Raw genomic sequence first — 24,465 nt, 5'->3', positions numbered from 1 at the left:
CAGCAGTGAGGTGCAGCCCAACACCTGCTACAAGTGGCGAGTAGTTCACAGTAATGGAAGGCGCATCAGAGTAAGGAAAGTTAAGAGTGAAGATCTGAAGGTAGGAAATCGCTTCTCTGTTCTTCAGGATGAATGTACTTCAGTGGCCAGTGAAGGTAAGGGTACTACTGCCCCTGCTAATGGAGGTAAGTGCATTCTTGTGGTTGGTGACTCTCAGGTAAGATACATTGACCGTGCTTTTTGTAATAGGAATAAGAAGATGAGAGATAGAGTGTGCTTCCCTGGAGCTGGTGTTGGGGACATTGTCAACAGGCTGGATAATATCATGTCAGGTAATGGGAGCAAGCCCATTATCTGTCTCAGTGCTGGTGGAAATGATATTGGGAAGGGTAGGAGAGAAGAGCTGCTAGATAAGTACAGGTCAGCTATAGATTTCATTAAGTCTAAGGGAGGGATCCCAATCATATGTAGCATCTTGCCTAGAAGGGGAGTAGGAAATGAATGGTTGTCTAGGGCAATTGGTGTAAATTGCTGGCTAGACAGATACTGCAAGGAACTTGCAATCCCATTCATTGACAACTGGAACAACTTTTATGGCAAACATGATATGTATGCAAGGGATGGGGTACATCTCTCTGGGGCTGGGGTGGTAGCACTTGCAGACTCGATTGAGAAGGCCATTGGTGAAATGCCTATGATTTTAAACTGATGGAAGATAGAGGTATGGGTGTGTGTGGGAAACAAGCAGGTTGCAACACTTGGGTTGGAAACAGTAAATGTATAAAAGGCATTCAGCATGAAGTTATAAATAAAGACAATAGATCAGGTCAGCAAACAAAGGGGGACAGCAGAGGGCAGCAAGGGACTAGCTCCCTTAAGGTTTACTATACTAATAGCAGGAGTGTAAGAAATAAGATAGATGAGCTAAGATTAATTGCAAGTGCAGGAGACATAGATATTATTGCTATAACAGAGACCTGGCTCAATCTGAAAGATAGAGAGATGCCCTCTGAATGTCACATACAAGGCTATAAATTATTCCACACTGACAGGGTCAACAGGAAAGGTGGTGGAGTAGCGATGTATGTCAGAGACAATTTAAATTGTTGTGTTAGACAAGATATTAAATTAGAAGCGTCAGCCACTGAATCTGTTTGGTTACAGCTTCTCGAGGGCCGAGAAAAACTAATTTTGGGTGTGATTTACAGGGCCCCAAATCTTGATAGGGAGTGCAGTAAACTTCTATGGGACGAAATTCGTAAGGCATCTACATACGAAAATGTTGTGCTAATGGGAGATTTCAACTATAGACAGATTGACTGGAGCAATTTGACAGGAAATTTAGAGTCAGGTGACTTTCTTGATACGATCCAGGATTGTTTTTTAAAACAGTTTGTGACAGAGCCAACTAGGGGAAATAACCTCCTTGACTTGGTTCTTGCCAGTAGGGAAACACTAATTAATAATCTTGAGGTTAATGATGAGCTTGGGGAAAGTGATCACAAATCACTCAGTTTTAATATATCATGGAATTCCCCTAATAATGGCAATCAAGTCTCCGTCCCTGACTTTCGCTTGGCTGATTTCATAGGACTGAAAAATTACTTAGGTGGGCTGAACTGGAATGACCTGACTAAGGGTCAGGTAGGTGGTGATGGTTGCCGATATGATGCTTTCCAGGGCATAGTTCTAGCTGCTCAGTCAAATTATGTTCCAAATAGGGAAATCAGATCAAACAAAAATGATCCTAAATGGATGAACAATAGATTAAAATATCTGATTGGTCAAAAGAGAGGCATATATAGGCAAATCAAAAGAGGAGAGGGGCAATTGAGAAATCGATATATTCAGTTAAAGAGAGAAATAAAAAAGGGAATTAGAAAAGCAAAAAGAGATTATGAGGTTAAAGTTGCAAGAGAATCGAAGACTAACCCAAAAGGATTCTTTCAGGTATACAGAAGTAAGATCAGGGACAAGATAGGCCCACTCAAAAGTTCCTCGGGTCAGCTCACTGACAGTGATAAGGAAATGTGTAGAATTTTTAACACATACTTCCTCTCAGTTTTTACACAGGAGGATACCAGCGATATTCCAGTAATGATAAATTATGTAGAACAGGACGATAATAAACTGTGTACTATTAGGGTCACAAGTGACATGGTCCTTAGGCAAATAGATAAATTAAAACCTAACAAATCCCCAGGCCCTGATGAACTGTATGCAAGGGTTCTAAAGGAATGTAAAGAGGAGCTTAGCATACCTTTGGCTAATCTTTTCAACATATCACTACAAACTGGCATGGTGCCAGATAAGTGGAAAATGGCAAATGTGATACCTATTTTCAAAACAGGTGACAGGTCCTTAGCTTCGAACTATAGACCAATAAGCCTAACCTCCATAGTGGGAAAATTTATGGAATCAATAATTGCCGAGGCAGTTCGTAGCCACCTTGAAAAGCATAAATTAATCAACGAATCTCAGCATGGTTTTACAAAGGGGCGTTCCTGCCTTACGAATTTATTAACTTTTTTCACTAAGGTATTTGAGGAGGTAGATCATGGTAATGAATATGATATTGTGTATATGGACTTCAGTAAGGCTTTTGACAGGGTCCCACATCAGAGACTATTGAGGAAAATTAAAGCACATGGAATAGGAGGAGAAATTTTTTCCTGGATAGAGGCATGGTTGACAAATAGGCAGCAGAGAGTTTGCATAAATGGGGAGAAATCAGAGTGGGGAAGTGTCACGAGCGGTGTTCCACAGGGGTCAGTGTTGGGCCCCCTGCTGTTCACAATCTACATAAACGACATAGATGAGGGCATAAAGAGCGACATCGGCAAGTTTGCCGATGACACCAAAATAGGCCGTCGAATTCATTCTGACGAGGACATTCGAGCACTCCAGGAAGATTTGAATAGACTGATGCAGTGGTCGGAGAAGTGGCAGATGCAGTTTAATATAGACAAATGCAAAGTTCTAAATGTTGGACAGGACAATAACCATGCCACATATAAACTAAATAATGTAGATCTTAATATTACGGATTGCGAAAAAGATTTAGGAGTTCTGGTTAGCAGTAATCTGAAACCAAGACAACAGTGCATAAGTGTTCGCAATAAAGCTAATAGAATCCTTGGCTTCATATCAAGAAGCATAAATAATAGGAGTCCTCAGGTTGTTCTTCAACTCTATACATCCTTGGTTAGGCCTCATTTAGATTATGCTGCACAGTTTTGGTCACCTTATTACAGAATGGATATAAATTCTCTGGAAAATGTACAAAGGAGGATGACAAAGTTGATCCCATGTATCAGAAACCTTCCCTATGAGGATAGACTAAGGGCCCTGAATCTGCACTCTCTAGAAAGACGTAGAATTAGGGGGGATATGATTGAGGTGTATAAATGGAAGACAGGAATAAATAAAGGGGATGTAAATAGTGTGCTGAAAATATCTAGCCTAGACAGGACTCGCAGCAATGGTTTTAAGTTGGAAAAATTCAGATTCAGGAAGGATATAGGAAAGTACTGGTTTGGTAATAGAGTTGTGGATGAGTGGAACAAACTCCCAAGTACCGTTATAGAGGCCAGAACGTTGTGTAGCTTTAAAAATAGGTTGGATAAATACATGAGTGGATGTGGGTGGGTGTGAGTTAGACCTGATAGCTTGTGCTACCAGGTCGGTTGCCGTGTTCCTCCCTTAAGTCAATGTGACCTGACCTGACTAGGTTGGGTGCATTGGCTTAAGCCGGTAGGAGACTTGGACCTGCCTCGCATGGGCCAGTAGGCCTTCTGCAGTGTTCCTTCGTTCTTATGTTCTTATGTTCTTATGTTCTTATATATGTATTAAGGGCACTTATCTAATCTGTTACAGAAATGTCAGCTTTTCTAAGGAAGGTAGAGAAATCGTGTTCATTTGAGATGGTATATTGTTGTCCTGTTGATGTTTTCCTTACTAGTATTTTCCCATCTCGCGTGAAACACTGGTGTATTTTGTTTTCCTGTTTAAGTTTTCTCAGCCTGAACAGAAGGTTTTGACGTTTTTTTGTTAGACACTCATTTATGTACACTCCATTTTTCATTGTAATTGCTGATTTAATTAGGTCCTTTCTTTTATCGTATGAATGAAGTCTGATCATTATACTGTGTTTACTTCCTGGTTTTCCTAACAAACGTGTTTCTTTGATTTCATTGTTTTGCACGATGACTTGTACGTGGTTCTGTATTATCCTGATAGCAGTTTCTTTGCACTGTGCTTGTGTTATGTCACTAGGAATGTGTGGACTGTTTATTATAACTGCATCAGATAACTTATCTTGTTCAGTTTTGTCGTCTTGGAAATCAAGGTATTCATTTAGTCGAGTGTGCATGTTCTGATTCCAGTCCTTGATTGCTTCTTCAACCTTCATATTTATTGTTGTTATTTGCTCAGTGTGACTGGCTATAGCTGCTTTTAGAGTATTTTCTGTGTCAACACTTCCCAATGTAATCTTCTCTTCAAGGTTTTGGATCTTATTCTCGAGGTTGATTATCTTGGATTCTCGTCGCTCGAGTGTTGCTTTGATATCTTTGATTTCATTTTCTAGAGCAACGATGTAGTCCTTGATATTGTCAGGAATAATCATACCTGAGTTATCATGGGTGAATCCTTTGAAGGGAGTGGAGTTGGAGGGGGAGTCAGCCATGTTTGTTGTTGTTGTTGTTGTTCCTTGGGTGGCGGCGGTGAGGGGGGTTGATGATACACCGGCGTCCTGCTGGGTAGACAAGTTGAGTTCTAGGGTCCTTGCTGTTATTCTTTTATTACTGGTGTTGTTTCTTCTGCGATATCCTTTCATAGTATCACTGAAGTAGATACTGTGTAGCAATGGAGGAGAAGGCTTGTTTTCTCGGAGCTTGGGTTAAGTGATTGTCTGGCAGCGGAGGCAGTGTTTGGGTTAGCAGGGCCGTCTTCCTTAGATCTTCTAATTTTGTCAAGATTTGGGTTACATTCTTAGTATTCTTGGGTCATGTTGTGGTCTACGTGGGTTCATGTAGTTGAACTTTCACTTAGGCCATCACAAGTTTTGATGAGCGATGTTTTTTTGAGAAAGAAGAGCTGGTAGGATACCGTTGCTGCCGCTGCCGCAAAATACTGATACATAAATAATTTAGAGCAGATTAAAGCAAAGCTTAACCTAGTAAATGGAAGTACCATAGTAATTAATAATGAGAGCTGTGATGGACAGTTCTTATTAGAATATGTAGAATTAGAGATAAATGTGATTAATAATGCACTTTAAATGTTTGGTTTGGCAGTTATACATTGTCTATATAATTCAACATCTATATTTAGTCATACAACAGTATTAATAAATAATTTTTTGTGTGGTTGTGTTACAAAAAGGCCATATCTATAAAGTATAGACATCTCCAGAGAATACAAGAAGGTCTCACCCTCTAGCATTCAGCCTGTTTCTGGTTTTTGTAACAAGTTGTCGGAATAAGATCAGGTTTAGTTATCCGTTGTATTGAGTAAATATTATTAGAGTTTTGGGATTACTACTAGGTACTAGGTAACTACTGGTCTGCCACTACTGATACCTATGGCTACACCTGAATATGGGGATGAGTTTGTCATTTCTCCCAATACACACAACTACAACAGTCAGACGGACACCACACAGGTAACCCCCCTGGAAATTGGAGATGTGTCAGATGCACAGGACCTACCTGCAATGAATGATGAAACAGAGAACACTAATGTAATCATGGTACCTGTTAAGGTGATAGGTGTTAACCCTTTGACTGTTTCTGACGTATAAATACGTCTTACGAGCCAATGTTTCTGACGTATTTATACGCACAAATTCTAGCGGCTTCAAATCGAGCGCCAAAGGCCTGATAGGCCTACACGGGAGAGAATGGGTCTCAGTGGTCGGTGTGCACCCTGTGAAAAAAATCTGGGACCTAGCGGTGCATTGTGGGAACGCCATGTTGTCAGTCCATTTTCACCATGCCTCTCGGTAAGAAGTTCCTCACTCCTTGGCGGATTGGAGGTCTTTTGTTCCCAAGTGATAGCTCTAACAGTGATGAAAGTGTCAGTGACAGTGAATTCAAGGGTTTTCAAGTGAGTGTTACCGAAAAAAGTGCCCAGGATAACGTAAATAGTGACGAAAACCCAGATGACCCACAACCTTCGACCTCTGGTGCTGTGCCGGCTTGTTCACGTTCACGTTCGCCTGTACCAGGACGAAAGAGGAAACTATTTGGTCGTGTACAACACCCTGATGATAGCAGTGATAGTGATAGTGATTTCAAGGTCATTGAAAGCAGTTCTAGTGACAGTGAGAGTGAATATTCCCCAGTGAAGCGCCAGTATGTACGACGTAGCATGCGGTCTGGTAGTGTTTCATATGTTGTTCCAAGGGGAAGGAGAAACTCTGGGAGCACATCCCGTGGCCCAACACCACGACCTGATAGTGAAGATGACGATATTGTAACGATGGGTATGAATGGTGACAGTGAGGGAGGAGGCAGTGGTGGTGATAGTGAGGGTGGCACGGCCCATGTGGCACCATCACCGGGCCACGCTACTAGCCACGCGGCTGACTCAGCAGAACAACCAGCCTCACCCTACCCCACACTGCCACAACCTGCACCACCACAACCTGCACAGCCACAACCACAGCCACAACCACGGTACAATATCCAGACCCCACCAGCAGACCGCATCTGGGATTGGCAGGACGGTGACGAGTTTGTTCCCAGTCCCCATGACTTTGATGAAACACAAAGTGGAATAAAGCCATCTTGTCCACTTGGGAACAATGCCAGTGAACTGGACTGCTTTGAGTTATTCTTCGATGAACCCCTGATGGACATCATTGTCAGGGAAACCAACACATACTGTGAATACACCATAGCAAATACAATTCTCTCACCAAAATCACGGCTACACAAGTGGAAGGAGACAACTGTGGCAGAGATGTACCTGTTTTTTTGCCACAATAATGCTTATGCCACATGTGTATAAGCACACTGTCACCACATACTGGACAACAGATCGCCTGATTTCAACTCCAGGTTTTAGTGACATTATAGGTGTCAATCGTTTCCTGATACTGTTGCGTATGTTACACTTTTCAGACAAAACCAGGCCTGACAGAAGCGACAGGTTATATAAGATAAGAAATGTGTTTATGTACCTGAAACAAAAGTGCTGCATGTATTTTCATCCCTTCAGGAAGCTTGTTATTGATGAGTCCTTGATTTTATTCAAAGGAAGACTCTCATTCAAGCAATATATACCAAGCAAGAGGAAACACTTTGGTATAAAGCTATTTGTACTGTGTGATTGCAGAAGTGGTCTTGTTTTAGATATTATTGTGTACACTGGGTGGTCCGGTGGCCTGGTGGCTAAAGCTCCCGCTTCACACACGGAGGGCCCGGGTTCGATTCCCGGCGGGTGGAAACATTTCGACACCTTTCCTTGCACCTATTGTCCTGTTCACCTAGCAGCAAATAGGTACCTGGGTGTTAGTCGACTGGTGTGGGTCGCATCCTGGGGGACAAGATTAAGGACCCCAATGGAAATAAGTTAGACAGTCCTCGATGACGCACTGACTTTCTTGGGTTATCCTGGGTGGCTAACCCTCTGGAGTTAAAAATCCGAACGAAATCTTATCTTATCTTATCTTATCTTAATACTTTGAGAGATACCATGAAGTTATTGGGTATCTCTGGTGATGTGGTTCGAACAATGATGGAACCATATCTTGGTAAGGGGCATATGTTATTTACTGATAACTGGTACACAAGCCCCTTACTCAGTGATTTCTTGCGAGTGAACTTGACAGACGTGTGTGGCACAGTGCGTGGTAATCGCAAACATATGCCAAGGTTTGACGCTGGCACTCGCAGAGGTGAGGTGCAAGCCTTTGCTGCCAATGACATCATGGCATTTCGGTGGCATGACAAACGTGATGTCACATTGTTGACATCAGTTCACACAAACGAAATGGTACCCAGTGGCAGGGACAACAGAGAGACCAATGAACCCATTCTAAAGCCTGCAGCTGTCATGGACTTCAACCTCAATATGCGCTTAGTGGACAAATGTGACATGCAGATTGGGTTTGCAGACTGTGTACGCAAGAGTTATAAGTGGTATATCAAACTTTTTTTCCATCTTGTTGATATCTCTATGCTAAATGCTTATAACATATACAAGTTGAAGACCAACAAAACACCAAAATATGGTGAATTTTGCCTGTCAGTAATCAGACAAATAATTGCAAAGTACAAAGGAGCAACTCCTGCAATAGACCAGCGCCCACAGACGTCATCTCGTTTGAGGCCTGGTGATCACTACCCCATACAACTGCCTCCTACTACTGCCAAGAAAAATGCTCAGAAGAGGTGTTATGTATGTATGCATACCACAAAACGCCCACAAACACGCAGAGACACTCGTTTTATGTGTGAGGAGTGTGAAGTGCCCCTCTGCATATACCCATGTTTCAAAGAGTTCCACAAGCTGCAGCAGTTCTAGGAACGTGGTTAGTGACTGTACATATGTATATATATTATGGAACAATAGTAATAAACATTGTTTTGTATTGTTTGTTTGTGTAAACAAAGTGTATACACAAACTAATAGTGATAAAGTTTGTTCTGTTGTTGTGTTGTAAATAATGAGTGTATATTTGAACAATGCACCTTACATTGGTCTCACAGGCCACATAAGTTACCTGGAAAAGAAAAATATTGAAAAATGCAAGAAACCTTTGAATTAGAGTAAATAAAAGAATACCGGGTGGGCGGCAGTCGCCGCTGTTGCCGTACGCACGTCAATTTCTGCAAACTTTGCGGCTCTATATCTCGGTAAGTACTGATGGCAAAAATTTTTTTTTAGGCTTAAAACACTAGTAAAAATATTCCTAACATTTTCATAAGAAAAAATAATTTTTTTTTTTTTCGAATATTTGGCGACATAGAATGACAGTTTCAGAGAGGGGCCTGAAACAGTCAAGGGGTTAAAGAAAGCACTAACTCAGAAGTGCCATCCTCTGGAGAGGCATTGAATTCGCCTGACCTTCCTCATATTATAACAAATTTCCAGAAAAAAATTGAGCATCTTGAACAGATCCTGACAGATATGTAATCAGGATGATGCTCTTTAACATGGTGATGATGTCAAAAGTGCAGCAATCCCCGTACAGTTTCCAGCAATTTGTGAGAAAGAAGCCCATGACTCTTGCCTTCAAAACTTGCCTTTTAACTGGCTGTCAAGATGCCGAAAAATGTTTAAAAATAAAGGTCCTGAAGATAAAGACGTACAAACTATGCTATTTGCTCTTAAGTGTCTGCACACTGTAGTCAAAGCATAATAGTTTTACCATCTTATGAGCAAGAGATTGTAATAACTCACTACAATGGATACATTACAAATCTTTTCATGGAACATTGCTTCCATCAGGAAGCGGTTGCCTGACTTACATCATATTAGTGCAACCAAGAATATTGATGTCATCTGTTTGCAGGAATGTAGATTGAAAGATGGAGCACCTCCATCAAACTTGCCTGGATATGCAGCTTATAACCTAAGGTCAACCAACTGTTGTGTGATGTATGTCAGAAAGAATTTGCCACATTCACTCCTTTCCTTGCAGAGTCGAGTTAACATGCAGTATCATGGTGTCAAAGTATATGCAGGCGATTTTTCCATAAACATTTTTAATCTCTATGCCCCAGCGAACCAGCTTCGACCTGATGCTTTACCAGATCGCATCAATAGTGAACCTACCATCATTCTTGGAGATTTTAATGCCAGACATAAGAATATTGGTGGGTCTATAACAAACACCAATGGAACTAAACTAGTGAAATTGCTAAATGAGCATGATAATGTTCGAATTGTGGGCACTACTGAGCCTACTCACATATATGGTGGCATACTAGATCTGTGTCTTGGATTTAATGCATCATATACGATGCATGACTCTGTCATAGTTGATGATCTTCTATCTGATCACTTCCCAAGACTAACAACTGTCAATCTTGATCACATCTCCAGCAATCAAGGAGCTAAATACAGAAGGAGGAAACTAATTCTCAAACCAGAACACAGAGACAACTTTATTAACCACTTGGATCAATGGTATAAGAATTACGAGCCCATTGGCACACAAAAATTTAATGATGATTTAATTACCACTATTGAGAGTGTTCTCACAGATCAAGTGGGCAGGAATAGGAAACAAAGACCCTCCACTATAAATAACAATAAAAACCAATGTAAATACTATAATGATCCACAGCTACGCAATCTAACACATGCAGCTAGGAGGATTGGTAAAGCATACTGTGAATGTAGAACCCCAGACTTGCTCAGAACGTTCCAAGCTGCACTAACAAATGCAAGGAATAGAAAGGAAGAACTTGGGCAACAGGAATGGGAACAGTTTGTTAGTGGATTAAATAGGTCCACCCCTTTGAGTTTGGCTTGGAAAGGTATAAATAAAATAACCAGGAAAAAGACTGGCAATGTTGCTCATCCCTTTCCTCTTGAAAAAGCAAATGACCTCATAAATGACTGGTCCAAAACATCCAGGCATGAAAGCCTTCCATCTCATATTAGAAAAAATTTAGAGAGTACTTCTGAAGAAATGTTGAAACTGATTAATTTTATGAGCCAAAATATTGATGAGAGTGATTGCCTCTTTACCGAGTATGAATTAGATAATGCATTAACCAAAGGTCAATCAACTGCTCCTGGAGAGGATGGTATAACCTATGATATTCTCAGAACTCTAAGGCTAACCCTTTGTTGGCACTGTATAATCTCAGTTACATTGAGGGTGTTCTTCCTACTTCCTGGACCAATAGTCTCATTGTACCTATCCCTAAGCCCCAACAGCCTGATACATTTAGGCTGATCTCCTTAACTAGTTGTCTTTGTAAAACTTTTGAAAGAATGATACTTAACAGACTGTACTACAGAATCAGACACCAACTTTCCCCCTACCTCTATGGGTTCATGAAAGGTAAAAGTGTGCAGAACTGTATTTCCACGTTTCTCACTGCACACACCTCTACTAGTTTTACCACTTTTCTTGATCTAAAATCTGCATTTGATATTGCAAACAGAACCGTTATACTACATGAACTAGCCAAAATGAATATTGGTGGTAGCTTACTCTGCTGGATAATAGGATACCTGTCAAATAAAGTATCCTCTGTCCTTTACCAAGGCTTACCTGGAGGTTACCTGGAGGTTATTCCGGGGATCAACGCCCCTGCGGCCCGATCCATGACCATGACCATGTCTTTAGGTACACCGCAGGGAGGGGTTCTTAGTCCCATGCTATTTAATATTCTGATTAATGCTCTCCTAAATGCTCTACCGGCCTCACCTAAACATATAGCTATAAGCTATGCTGATGATATCATGATCCATACAACAGGGCATAAGATGAATACCATTCTTAATGAAGTTCAAGCAATTTGTAATGGACTAGGCCTCATAATATCTTCCTCTAAAACAAAGATATTAACAAGCAAACGACATCCCCCACCCATCTATTTGCAGGGTGAAATCATTAGCTACGTTAAAACTTACAGATATCTTGGTGTAGATGTGCCCTTTAACAAATCCACTATACCACAACTAAACAAGAAATGCAAAGCTAGGCTAAATGCTCTCAAAGCTGTTGCTGGCTACAACCCCAACTATGGTGCTAATGTGAGAATCGTGAGAATGATGTACATAGCCTATGTTAGGTCCTTAATTGATTATGCTGCTCCCATGTTGATATTAGCTAGAGAAAGTTCTCTCCGACCCTTGGAGTTAATGCAAAATGAAGCTCTCAGGATTATTCTTGGCTGTCCCAGATCTACAAAAGTTCTTAACATGAGGAAGGAGCTTGGTATTTCTAGTATCAGTGATAGGATTGTTGAGATTAACACTGTACTCGGTATTAGAATGTTGAGAAACGAACCAGACACTGTCACAATGAATCTTACCAAGTGTCTAGAGGTAAATACACACAGATCTAAATGGATTGTGAAAACGCGCAATTGCATTAAGTTTGATAACCTGCATGAACTGTATCACTGTAGGCAACAAGAGTATTTCACCCCTCCATGGAAGATGTGTTCATTTAATATCACATACCTACAAGTCCCTCCCAAGAAGCTCATTGCTAGTAATCCCTTCCTTAAATCTCTTGTTGGAGCAACTGCTCAAGAAGAAATTTCTCATCTAGCTGGTAGTAATAAGTTATCACAAGTTATATACACTGATGGATCTAAACAGGAGTCTTCTGGCAGGGCTGCATCTGCTCTTGTTGCCACCTCTCTAGTTAAGAACGATAATAAATTTGTTGAGTTAGGCATAAGAATTAACAACTGGGCGTCTACACTGCAAACTGAATTGTTTGCAATCCTAATGGCGCTAAAGCTAACCTATGACACTGAGCTCGACTCTATCATCATTACTGATTCTATATCATCATTGAAGGCTCTTGACTCATATAATGACTCCAACAACATGCTCATTGGAGAAGCCAGGTATAGATACTCAAAAATTAGGGACAAAGGAATTAATGTACAATTGCTATGGATCCCATCACACATTGGATTACTCCTTCATGATAAAGTTGATATGTTAGCCAAGAAGAGTACCCAGAAGGAGAATGTAGAATATAACTTTGGTATAACTGTGTCTAGCATTAGGAATAATATGAGGAGAGAAGTAAGTAATGAAAATGATTGTTATAGGAATGCAGTTAGAAGCCTGAGTAGATCTATAACCCACTATGATAACATGAACGTAGATAAGTATGTTTATGGAGCAACTTGCAATGTGAACAGACTGACTGATGTTGTAGTGGCCAGGCTTAGGCTTGGTTATAAGTACTTATTGCAGTTTGAGAGACACACAGATGATGATCAAACTAAATGTAAATTATGTGATCAGGCATATGGTCACTGTCTTGAACACTATGTGCTTAATTGTCCACTTATTGAGGAATACAGAGACAGACAGTATAATAACCTATGTGACATGTCAAGATATCTTATTAATGAAAATAAGATACCAGATATACTAAGCAAATTTCCTAAATTTGCTTGTAACAGATAAGTGAACTATAGATATGTAGATATAAATCCATATGTATTCCTGTTAACCCTTTGGGGCCTAGTTCCTAGGCCTTTTGTGTATCCATATGCTCTCGCGCTACCGTCCACAGGATGGATGTGGGGTGCACAATAAACTAGCCACTTCGGTGGCAAAATCTCTAAAAATCTCTACTAGGTGATAATACTCCAGTGAAATAAAAATTGAGATGTTATTAACAAAGTTGTCTAGGTGGACAAAATCAAAATACGTAAATAAATTTGACATAATTTAGGATATAAGCTCCTACACATCTCTTGTAGTGCAAAGAGAACTTGTACATATGGTAATATAGTGCAGATGGCACATTTCATATCAGCATAACTCTTAAGTATCGTCTGATACGTTATCGTCAATTATGAAAATACTAGTACAGTGGACCCTCATTTTTCGTAGGGCTCGAAAGTTGTTTTTTTCGTCAAAACATTGACTCGCGAATTGTTGTTTGTCTCGCAAATAGTCGTTCGTCTCGGATGCGTATGCACGGCTCCGAGCTGCCTCACACTCCATTCCCAGCCAGTATGCCATTGTTTACCAGTGAGTGACCATCTCCTCACGTGTTCATACGAAATATTTCATAATACATGTATTCCATTCATTTTAATGCTTGCAACTGGTAAATAAGCTACCATGGCTCCAAAGAAAGCTCCTAGTGCCATGCCTTTGGTAAAGAAGGTGAGAAATACGATTGAATTCAAGAAAAGCATTGTTGAGCAATATGAAAGTGGCGTACGTGTGGCAGAACTGGCTGGCCAGGATGTATGAGAAACCCCATACAACTATAGCTTCCATTGTGGCCAAGAAAAAGGAAATCAAGGAAGCTCTTGTTGCAGAGGGGGTAAATATGCTGACAAAAATGAGATCGCCAGTACTCGAAGATGTTGAGAAGTTATTGTTGGTGTGGATCAACGAGAAACAATTAGCAGGAGATAGTCTTATGCAGTCGCTTATTTGTGAAAAGGCTAGGCAATTGCATGACAGTCTCGTAAAGAAATTGCCTGCAACGAGTACTGATATTTGTGAATTTAAGGCCAGCAAAGGCTGGTTTAAGAGATTTAAGAACCGTAGTGGCATACACAGTGTGATAAGGCATGGTGAGGCTGCCAGTTCTGACAAAAATGCAGCTGCAAAATTCGTAAGTAAATTCAAGGAGCACATACAGACTGAGCAATTAACCCTTTCAGGGTCGGCAGGCCCTCTCCTAAACTTGTTCTCAGGGTTGAAAATTTTGCGAAAAAAAAAAAAATTCTTATGAAATGATAGAGAATCTTTTCCGGATCATAATGACACCAAAAGTATGAAATTTGATGGAAAACTTACGGAATTATGCTCTCGCGAAGTTAGTCTTGACGATGTTTACGCATCGCGATTTCGCCCACTTTGAGCCCTATTTTCGGCCAATTCCAATGTACCAGTCGACAAAAATCATACCTATTTCGCTGGAACTCCATTTTTTCTGTCGAATGAGTACAAGAAACTACCTATTTACCGATTTCAACTATCCAATAAAGTGATCAGAAATTGGCAATTTTGCCAATTTCACACAAATTTCAAAGATGCCAATTTCCAAATAGGGCCCAGAATAAACAAGACAAACATTCCTGGCACTAAAATAACATTTTCTCTGTTCATTAGTCATGTCCCCAGGCCTCTTTTATATTTTTTTTGGCTTTCCACTGTGAATTTTTATTCTCACAAAAAATAGAAGATTTACTGTTATGCAGACTACTGCATTAGTGTAGAAATGGTATAAATAATATCAGCATATTTTTGAAAGAATATTAGATTCGCCAGTTGACGTGTATTGGATGCATGGCATGATTTGTTTACTTTTGAACTTTGGCAAAAATCGAATATTTCTGCTACTTTGAACTCAATTTCAAGGTACTTTTCATTGTGAAACCAATCAAAATCATCTCAATTTCCGTAATATGTCTTCCATTCTATACAATGAGACCAGGAAAACTAAAATACTACAACCATAAATAGCATACGAAAATACACTGCAAAGTCGCTGTTTTAAACAAAAACACGGTCAGAGTTTTTTTTTTCTCATGCACTGTGTGGTGCAGGAATTTTTTTGTACTGTGCACACTGACCACATAGACCCATTCTTTCATATGTAGGCCTACCAGGTTTCTCTCGCTTGTCATGTAGGGGGGGGGGTAATGGAACGTATGGGTTAATTGGGGAATATGGGAGTCAGGGAGTCAGTAGGCAGGGGATGGGCAGGAGAGGTGAGTCGAGTGCTTAGCTGAGGTAGGCAATGTGAGGTCACTGGTGACCATACCATCACCTCTCATTACTCTACTACCACACTACTCGCTCTCTCACTACTTGAAATAAAATAATGAATAAAAGAGCAAATAATGGGGACAGTGAATATTACTATTCCACTCAAACACAGTTTATTATTAAGTCCTTGTACAATAATATATTTGGGAACAGGAGTACATTATTGTGTTTAGATAAATGGGGTGGTACATATAAGTAATGAGACAGGGAACACAATCAACTTGACGAAACTGAATATAACTTACAATATAGTTCAGAGGACAGTTTACCACAGGAACTAAGCCACGCACTAGCCACAGGTCCCAAGACCTACACGGCACGAGTACTGCTCCAAGCCAGTACTCTGCCCAGTGTCTCCAACAGTCTCCTCCAGAGACTTCAGCAGCCTTCTCCCGAGCCCTGCACTCCAGCAGCAGCTCCTCTCAAATCTCTTGCTCAGAACTCTGCACACAGCAGCAGCTCTGCTCGAAGTCTCCTGCTCAGCTGTTCCTTGGGCTTATATGGTGATCCAAGCACCCCCCCCCCACAATGGGGTGTGCACCACGTGTTACGACCTGATGCCGAGGTCTGACACCGTCCAGAACAAAAGACCTCAGACTTAAGCCGAAAAGGCGTGGCTGATAGACGTTTGCCAAGGCAAGGTGTGACCATATAATTGGTTAAATTAGGTCTCCCTAGAGACCTCACAAGCCCAGCTGAACTACATCACATCCCCCTTTCTCCCTCAGTTTAAAATATCTGAGAACTAGAACAATTTGTCCTATGTTATTAGACTATTTTAATCCTAACCCCTTAATTCTATTACAATGTGAAGACAAAATTACACATAACATAATACAAAGTTATTCAACTACATATATTTCCCTCAACCTTCTCAGCTACCACCAGGCAGCATAATCAGTACACCTCACAGTTGACCAGCATTATAGTTGCTCTCTGGTGCAAAGCATCCTTACCTGTCATTTATCCTTAAAACTAAATATCAGGCTCCAGTGCCTTCCCTACTTCTACTAGAAATGCACTAGCCAATACTAGTCACCCTCACACTTTAACCATTGGGCCAAACCTCTCTAGGCTTCATTGGCATGGAAAACTGCTCCAACGGGTTGCATTCTTTCAAGTAACTGCAACTGGACCACTTCACGACCACCAAGGTCACATTTTCAACACACTTCACATGCACACTTCCACATCTGAAAATCAAGACAAGGCAGGCATGGCAGCTAAGACCCACCATTATCCTATGCCACTACTACGATTCACTGGCCTCATAAAACAAGGTAGCCATGATCACTGGACCGTTTTCAAGGTCACCTTATTTCACACAGGTAACATTAACACTTCTGGCAAGTCAAAGTAGGCTGGGGATATCTCACACTCTTAATTGTCTCTCATAGCTGGCAGGACATCCTCGCATACCGGTCGTACAGGTTGACCAGCAAGGTAGGATACACCTCCATACCGCCCTTGATAGCAGGCTGGTCCCAGCAGCTGGAGTCCATCCCCATGGCTCGTGTCCTTCCACATCTCCGAGGATGGCAACTCCTTCATAGTAGACTCTCCCGTTCTGGCACACCAGCCAGAATCCCTCACACACCACTGCAGCATCACTGCCACAGCATTGCAGCATGGCTACAGCATCGCAGCACAGCTACAGCATCTCGGCATCACAGCATTGCAGACATCACAGCAGAGCCACAGCATAGCAAACAGCATCACAGCATGGCCACAGCATAGCAGACAGCATCAGAAGGCCTCGCCTCAGTAGACCACAGCATCACCAGCACCCGACATCAGCAGTGGCAGGCTATGGTCAGTTGCTCGAGGTGAGGTGAGGTCACTTCGCGTCATTAACAGAGGTGTGGTCACCCATCCCTGGCAACTGCAGGTAACTGGCGGTCCGCAGGTGATGGTCACAGAGGCTGGGTGACTCAGACGACACCCACTACAATGGATGACAGACCAGGGCAGCTCTTCAATGGGTGACAGTTGTGGGTGAGTCTTCCAAGGCGGGCTGGGTGACTTCTTGTTCCTCTGTAAATATTCAATTTCGGCCAGTAATTGTTTCCCCCAAAAGTCTCACCCACTCGTGCCTTCCACCATTTATCCCAAACCAACACACAACTCCAGCAAATATAATATTACACCCAAACAATTACTCAGACCCACGATCAAAAAGGGTCAGCTAAGGTCACTAGGATTATAATGTTACACAGATACAGTGGACTCGTCGAATACTGAAAATATCGAAAAGCGAATCAATTTTCCCCATAAGAAATAATGGAAATCAAATTAATCCGTGCAAGACACCCAAAAGTATGAAAAAAAATTTTTTTTACCACATGAAATATTAATTTTAATACACACAAACTGAAGAAGACATGCACAGTTACATGACACTTACCTTTATTGAAGATCTGGTGATGATTGATGGGATGGGAGGAGGGGAGGGTGTGGATGGTGTTAGTGTTTAGAAGGGGAATCCCCTTCCATTAGGACTTGAGGTAGCAAGTCCTTTTCCGGGGTTACTTCTCTTCTTCTTTTAATGCCACTAGGACCAGCTTGAGTCACTGGACATCTGTCGCACAACAAATCTGTCCATAGAGCTCTGTACCTCCCGTTCCTTTACGATTTGTCTAAAATGGGCCACAACATTGTCATTGTAATAGTCACTAGCACGGCTTGCAATAGCTGTGTTAGGGTGATTTTCATCCATAAAGGTTTGCAGTTCAACCCACTCTGCACACATTTCCTTAATTTTTGAAGTAGGCACAATGGATTCCACAACTGGCATAGGCTTCTCAGGGTTAGCCCCAAACCCTTCAAAATCTTTCTTAATTTCCATACTAATTCTCACCCTTTTTACCACAGGGTTGGCACTAGAAGCTTTCTTGGGGCCCATGGTGACTTATTTTGCAGAAACAAGCACCAAAAACAGTGATAATATGGAATGTACCGAATGTATCCTTAGATGCGCGCACACTGGCTGGCTTGTAAACACTGGCACACACAGGGCAGTTCAGGCCACACATGGACACGTCTCGTACGAATCGTATCGAATACCGGGTTTTCAATCGGATACCGAGGCAAAAATTTTGCGTTAAAATGCATCGAATACCGATGCCATTGAATACCAGGGGTCCACTCTATTTACTTAAGCCTTACACACAAGAGAAAAATGGTAGCAAATGGTAGCATAACATAAGTATAACCGAGCAGTCAAAAAGGCACATGGGACTGATTCCTACTATAAAAATAATAAGAATCACCACTGCTTAGACACCATGTCATGTAGGGAGGGTAATGGAACATATGGGCTAATTGGGGAATATGGGAGTCAGGGAGTCAGTAGGCAAGTCCTTGTACAATAATATATTTGGGAACAGGAGTACATTATTGTGTTTAGATAAATGGGGTGGTACATATAAGCAGTGAGACAGGGAACACAATCAACTTGACGAAACTGAATATAACTTACAATATAGTTCAGAGGACATTTCACCACAGTAACTAAGCCATGCACTAGCCACAGGTCCCAAGACCTACACAGCACGAGTACTGCTCCAAGCCAGTACTCTGCCCAGTGTCTCCAACAGTCTCCTCCAGAGACTTCAGCAGCCTTCTCCCGAGCCCTGCACCCCAGCAGCAGCTCCTCTCGAATCTCCTGCTCAGAGCTCTGCACACAGCAGAAGCTCTGCTCGAAGTCTCCTGCTCAGCTGTTCCTTGGGCTTATATGGTGGTCCAAGCACCCCCCACAATGGGGTGTGCACCATGTGTTACGACCTGACGCCGAGGTCTGACGCCATCCAGAACAAAAGACCTCAGACTTAAACCGAAAAGGTGTGGCTGACAGACGTTTGCCAAGGTAAGGTGTGACCATATAATTGGTTAAATTAGGTCTCCCTAGAGACCTCAAAAGCCCAGCTAATTACACACGCTAGATTTGAAGGCGCTAAAATTTATGCGTACTAGTACGGCACTAACCCTGGCATGCAAGCCGTACTAGTACGTCGCCAACCCTGAAATGGTTGAAACCCCAACAGGTGTTCAATTATGATGAAACAGGCCTCTTTTGGAAGAAAATGCCAAAGAGGACCTACATTACTCAGAAGGAAAAGGCACTGCCAGGACACAAGCCTTTGAAAGACAGGCTAGCTCTCATGTTTTGTAGTAATGCTAGTGGGGATTTCAAAGTGAAGCCATTACTAGTGTACCATTCTGAAAATCCCAAAGTGTTCAAGAAAAACAATGTCATGAAAAGTAAATTGTGTGTGTGTTGGAAAGCTAATAATAAGGCATAGGTCACAAGGGAAATTTTCCTTGATTGGTTCCACAAAGTGTTTGGCCCCAGTGTGAAGAATTACCTCCTGGAAAATAAATTGGATCTCAAAGTGCCTCCTGCTAATGGGCAATGTACTTGCTCATCCTCCAAACTTGGATGACCTAATTCTGGAGGAGTTTGGGTTCATCACAGTGAAGTTCTTGCTCCCTAATACCACTCCTCTCCTCCATACCATGGACCAGCAGATCATTTCAAACTTTAAAAACACTACACCAAATCAATGTTTCAAAGGTGCTTTAATGTGACCACAGACACTTGACCCTAAGATAGTTTTGGAAAGATCACTTCAGTATCCTCCATTGCATAAGCTTATAGGTAAGTCTTGAGAGAGAGTGACTACCAGGACTTTGAACTCTTCTTGGAGAAAACTGTGGTCAGATTGTGTCCACAAGAGGGATTTTGAAGGGTTTGGGGCTGACCTTGAGGAGCCTATGGCAGTTGTGGAATCTGTTGTGGCATTGGGGAATTCCATGGGGTTGGATGTGAGTTTGGAGGATGTGGAAGAGTTGGTGGAGGACCACAACGAAGAGCTAACCACTGATGAGCTGCAAGAGCTTCAGCTGGAGCAGCAAGAGACCACAGCTCAGAATATTGCTTCAGAGGAGGGGGAAGAGAGATGGAAGAAGGTGCCTTCTTCAGAAATTAAAGCTGTTGCAAGCCATGTTGGCATCATGTACAGTGACAAAGTCTTGGCCCATTTTAGGGAAATTTTAAAGAGATGCCATAAACAGAGCTCTCTGGACAAGTATTTAGTGCCACAGCTGTGCAGTGACTCTCAAGCTGGTCCTAGGGACATTAAAAAACAAAGAAGGGAAGTAACCCCAGAAAAGCTCTTGGTACCTGAAGCCTTTATGGAAGGGGATTCCCCTTCCAAACAGTAAATAATCCAATCTCTCCCTGCCTCCAGTATTCCATACACTAAGAAGAATCGCCAATAAAGGTAAATGTTATGCTGTTAATGTTTCATTCATCATGTCTCATTGTTTTGTGTATGTACATCTATATTTCATGTAAAAAATTTTTGTTTTAATACTTCTGGGTGTCTGGAACAGATTAACTGTATTTACATATTTCTGATGGAACATTGGTTTTGCAGATCGTCAATTTTGATAATAGTCACACTTTCTGGAATGGATTAATTACGAAAAACAAGGGTCCACTGTACAGTGGTATCTCGAGTTTCGAACAGCTCCCAACTCAAACAGTTATGTAAATATATTTTTGTAAGTGCTTTTGTAAGTGTATTTTTGGGGAGTGTATTTTTGGGGGATTAATCTAATTTACATTATTCCTTATGGGAACAAATTCATTCGGTATCGGCACTTGAACAGCCTTCTGGAACGAATTAAGTTCGTAACTCGAGGTACCACTGTATATACAAGTGTGTGTGTGAATGTGTGCTTGTGTGCTCAAAGTGCTCGTTATGTCTCAGTAAGACTTGACTCAACTTAGACTTAAAAAGTGACTGACTAAATGTCCTCAAATAACCTATCTTCTAGATGAACAAGGCAGTTAAAACGGCTTGCTTGAACAATATGACAAATCATTTGCCAGCAGCAATAATGTAGCAAGCAGCAGCACAGCGTCAGGAACAAGGAGGCAAAATAGCAGACCTAACTGGGGACCATCAGCAGATCCTCCATAAAAGTCATAAAACTCCCTTAACACTGAATCTGTGTTCAGTATAATCAAATTCCACAAAATAGGTAAGAAGCTTTAGCTTGGGACCTGGGTTGACTTAGTGTCAGTACAACACACAGCCTCAACTATTCTCTGTAAACAGAGTTACGCAGAGTTACAAGTATGTTTCGAGTCACCAGAGAAACCATACTCTACCAAAACAGAGTTTAAATAATGAACAGACAGACACAGATGAGAGAGATCTCTGGAGATGGAGAGAGAGAGAGGTGCTGGTCAAGCGATGACCAGCTGTGGAGGAAGAATGATTTCTTGACAACAGGCCTCACATCAGGTGAGATCACGTGACTCACTCGTGCTACTCCAACGAGGTGCAAGATACAGCCTGACACCAACAAGTGAGTGGCTGTTAGCAAGGTGGTCAGTCACAACTCTTCAACAGCGAGCACAGTGAGAAGTGTAATTGTTATATCCTACCTACAGACATAACTAATTTAATAAGTCAAATAATATAAAGCAAGATATTTTCATTTTAGCTATTAATGAAAATATCTGCAATATAAAATTATATGAAAAGGTAAATGTATATACTATAAACATTGAGCCCCATTCAGGGGGCACAATAGGTTGTAAGTTAGGGGATTATTAACCATACTTTTTGTGCTGATAAACGTACAGTTAGTAAGGTGAGTATTAGCCTTTTTTTTCTTGTGCTATTAGATGTGAGTAAATCCTGCCTGTGCTGTTTAATGTACTTCAATATTACCCATGCTTCTTGTACTGTTAGTTGGATGTAAGGTCAGTACTGTTTGTGCTGTTCTGTATATTTGTTGTACTATTAGATGCAAGGTGAATACTAACCACATTTATGCTACAGTATTAAAAATTACCCAGGTGAAGCATGTGTGGAGATTTTCTTTTAACAGTTGCACTGAAATCTGGTGGCTAAATACTTAAGGCAAGCAATGTGAACTAACTTTGAAATGTCTGTTTCTATCTTAAGCATTAGTAATGCTTCTATAAATGTACATTTTGTATCAAAGCTGTACCATTTTTACACATGATGTTGGCCAACTTCATATACATATACTGATGGATCAATATCCAACTGTTGTGGGCTGTTATGTGAATTTGAGTACCTTCTGGCTGCTGAATTTATATACTAGTATATGGCAGAACACTGTGCCATCTTTACTGTTCTCCAGTGTGTTTTAGAAGTACAGTCATCCTCTGTTGGGTTGCATTTGGGCTCTTGAAGTATGTTGCAGTCATTGGACTTGTTTAACTGGTTCAGCCACCTACTGGTAAAGTACTGATTTATCTTTAGGCAGAGTGTGAAAGCTTGAAGCAACAATTGTTTTTTCCAAACAAGCTGAATAAATTTATTATGCTCACTAATCATGAAGGATCCATGACTTTTCAGCACCATCTTTTCATATACAAGGGAAATTACAGTACAGTACAAATAGAGCACTATCTGCCTCAATCAGTTAAAGAGTAAACATGACACGTTGTTCCAGAAAACTCCTAATCAGGCTGTGGTGCCAACATTGTAATGTGGATAGCTGTTATTTCAAGATCAGTGTATTAGAATGACAGTTGTTTGGGGGAATGTAACTGACAGTTTGAGGCCTCATTTTGTCATTTGAATAACTAGATATACGTATAACAAGCTAATAATTTAAAGTCTCCCTTTAATCAGGAATCTGGGTGCTTCACACCTTCCTAAGAACTGGCTCTGCTTAAACAACTTAATCTTGTACCCCTCCAACACTTGCTTCATTCCCTCCCAACACTTTCCCAACCTGCCAGCTCTCTCCCATCCTCTCAACACAGTCACCCCTGCAACTCTCTCCCACACCCTGATAGTGCCCCCACATACCCCTACAACTCTCCCATAAATGAATAAAACATGTGAAGATGTCTTGTCAAGCAGTGGCTTTGTCAATCCAATACAGAAAATAATACAAGAGAGGGTAGAAGACATGAAGTAGGTAGTTTGAGACAATCACTCCATCAGCCTTAAGAGGTGGTGTTCACCCCATCAGTTAAGGCTTATTAATAATCAAGTAAAACTGATGGACTGAACACCTTTCAGGCTGAAGGTGTGATCATATCAGACTACTACTACGCATCCATCTCTTCATCGAAGCTGGGGGACTGATCACCTCAAACTACACGTTGGACATCGCCAGTGTTCTCTGTATTGGATTGGTAAAAGCACTGATTGGAGAGATGTTACAGTAAAGATACCAAATGTCATACATGTCTTATTGAATTACCTATCTGCTTGTTGGTTTCGTGTGCTGTCAATATATAATCAATCTCCCACACACCAATATATCTCCTTCATCTCTCCAACTCTTACTCTTTTCCAGCTTATTCCCATTTCCCCTAAAAGGCATTCATATTCCCCTCTACAATTTCCACACCCCTGCAGTGTTGTGCTTAATCTGCGATGGAGACATAAGTCTTCTTATACCTGTTTCCCCTGATCACCTAGCAGTCAATATGTGCATGGGTTTTTGTCAGCTGATGTGGGTCATATCCTGGGAAGTGGTGGAATGTCGTAGATAGGGCTGAGTTTTGAAATGAACTGAAACAGAATAGCAACTCTTAGCCTGTAAATTGAATGGTACAAAAAATAACTTTTCAGTACATTTATACAACACTTGCATACTCCTATAGCACACTTCAAACCCTTAATTAAAACACTCATGCACTTATTCCAAAAAGTCACTCTCCCACTCGTAAAGGTCATTCTCACACTCTCATAGGTCACACTCACAAAGGTCACTCACACTCGCAAAGGTCACTAACACTCGTAAAGGTCACTCCCACACTCGTAAAGGTCACTCTCACACTCGTAAAAGTCACTCTTCCACTTTTAAAAGTCACTCTTCCACTAGTAAAAGTCGCTCTCCCACTCGTAAGAGTAACTCTCCTATTACAAAAACTCATTATCCCATTTCTAAAACCCACGCTCACGCTTCTAAAAACCACACTTCTATAACTCGCACTTCTAAGAC

At 41.3% G+C, this 24,465-nt stretch overlaps 1 long non-coding RNA gene across 1 annotated transcript in view; it reads left to right on the top strand.

Moving 5' to 3' along the window:
• The window catches only part of LOC138853827 (uncharacterized), a 61,824-nt gene extending 38,126 nt beyond the window's left edge, over nt 1–23,698 (top strand). Inside the window, exon 3 of the long non-coding RNA XR_011393046.1 lies at nt 23,535–23,698. This is a non-coding gene — a long non-coding RNA (uncharacterized lncRNA). The remainder of the gene's footprint in view (nt 1–23,534) is intronic.
• Nucleotides 23,699–24,465: the final 767 nt, after the last annotated feature.

This window comes from Cherax quadricarinatus, chromosome 41 (genome assembly GCF_038502225.1).
Source record: "Cherax quadricarinatus isolate ZL_2023a chromosome 41, ASM3850222v1, whole genome shotgun sequence".
NCBI classification, from domain to species: domain Eukaryota; kingdom Metazoa; phylum Arthropoda; class Malacostraca; order Decapoda; family Parastacidae; genus Cherax; species Cherax quadricarinatus.
Note: the sequence above shows the minus strand (reverse complement) of the source record. Positions and strands in the feature narration are given on the sequence as shown.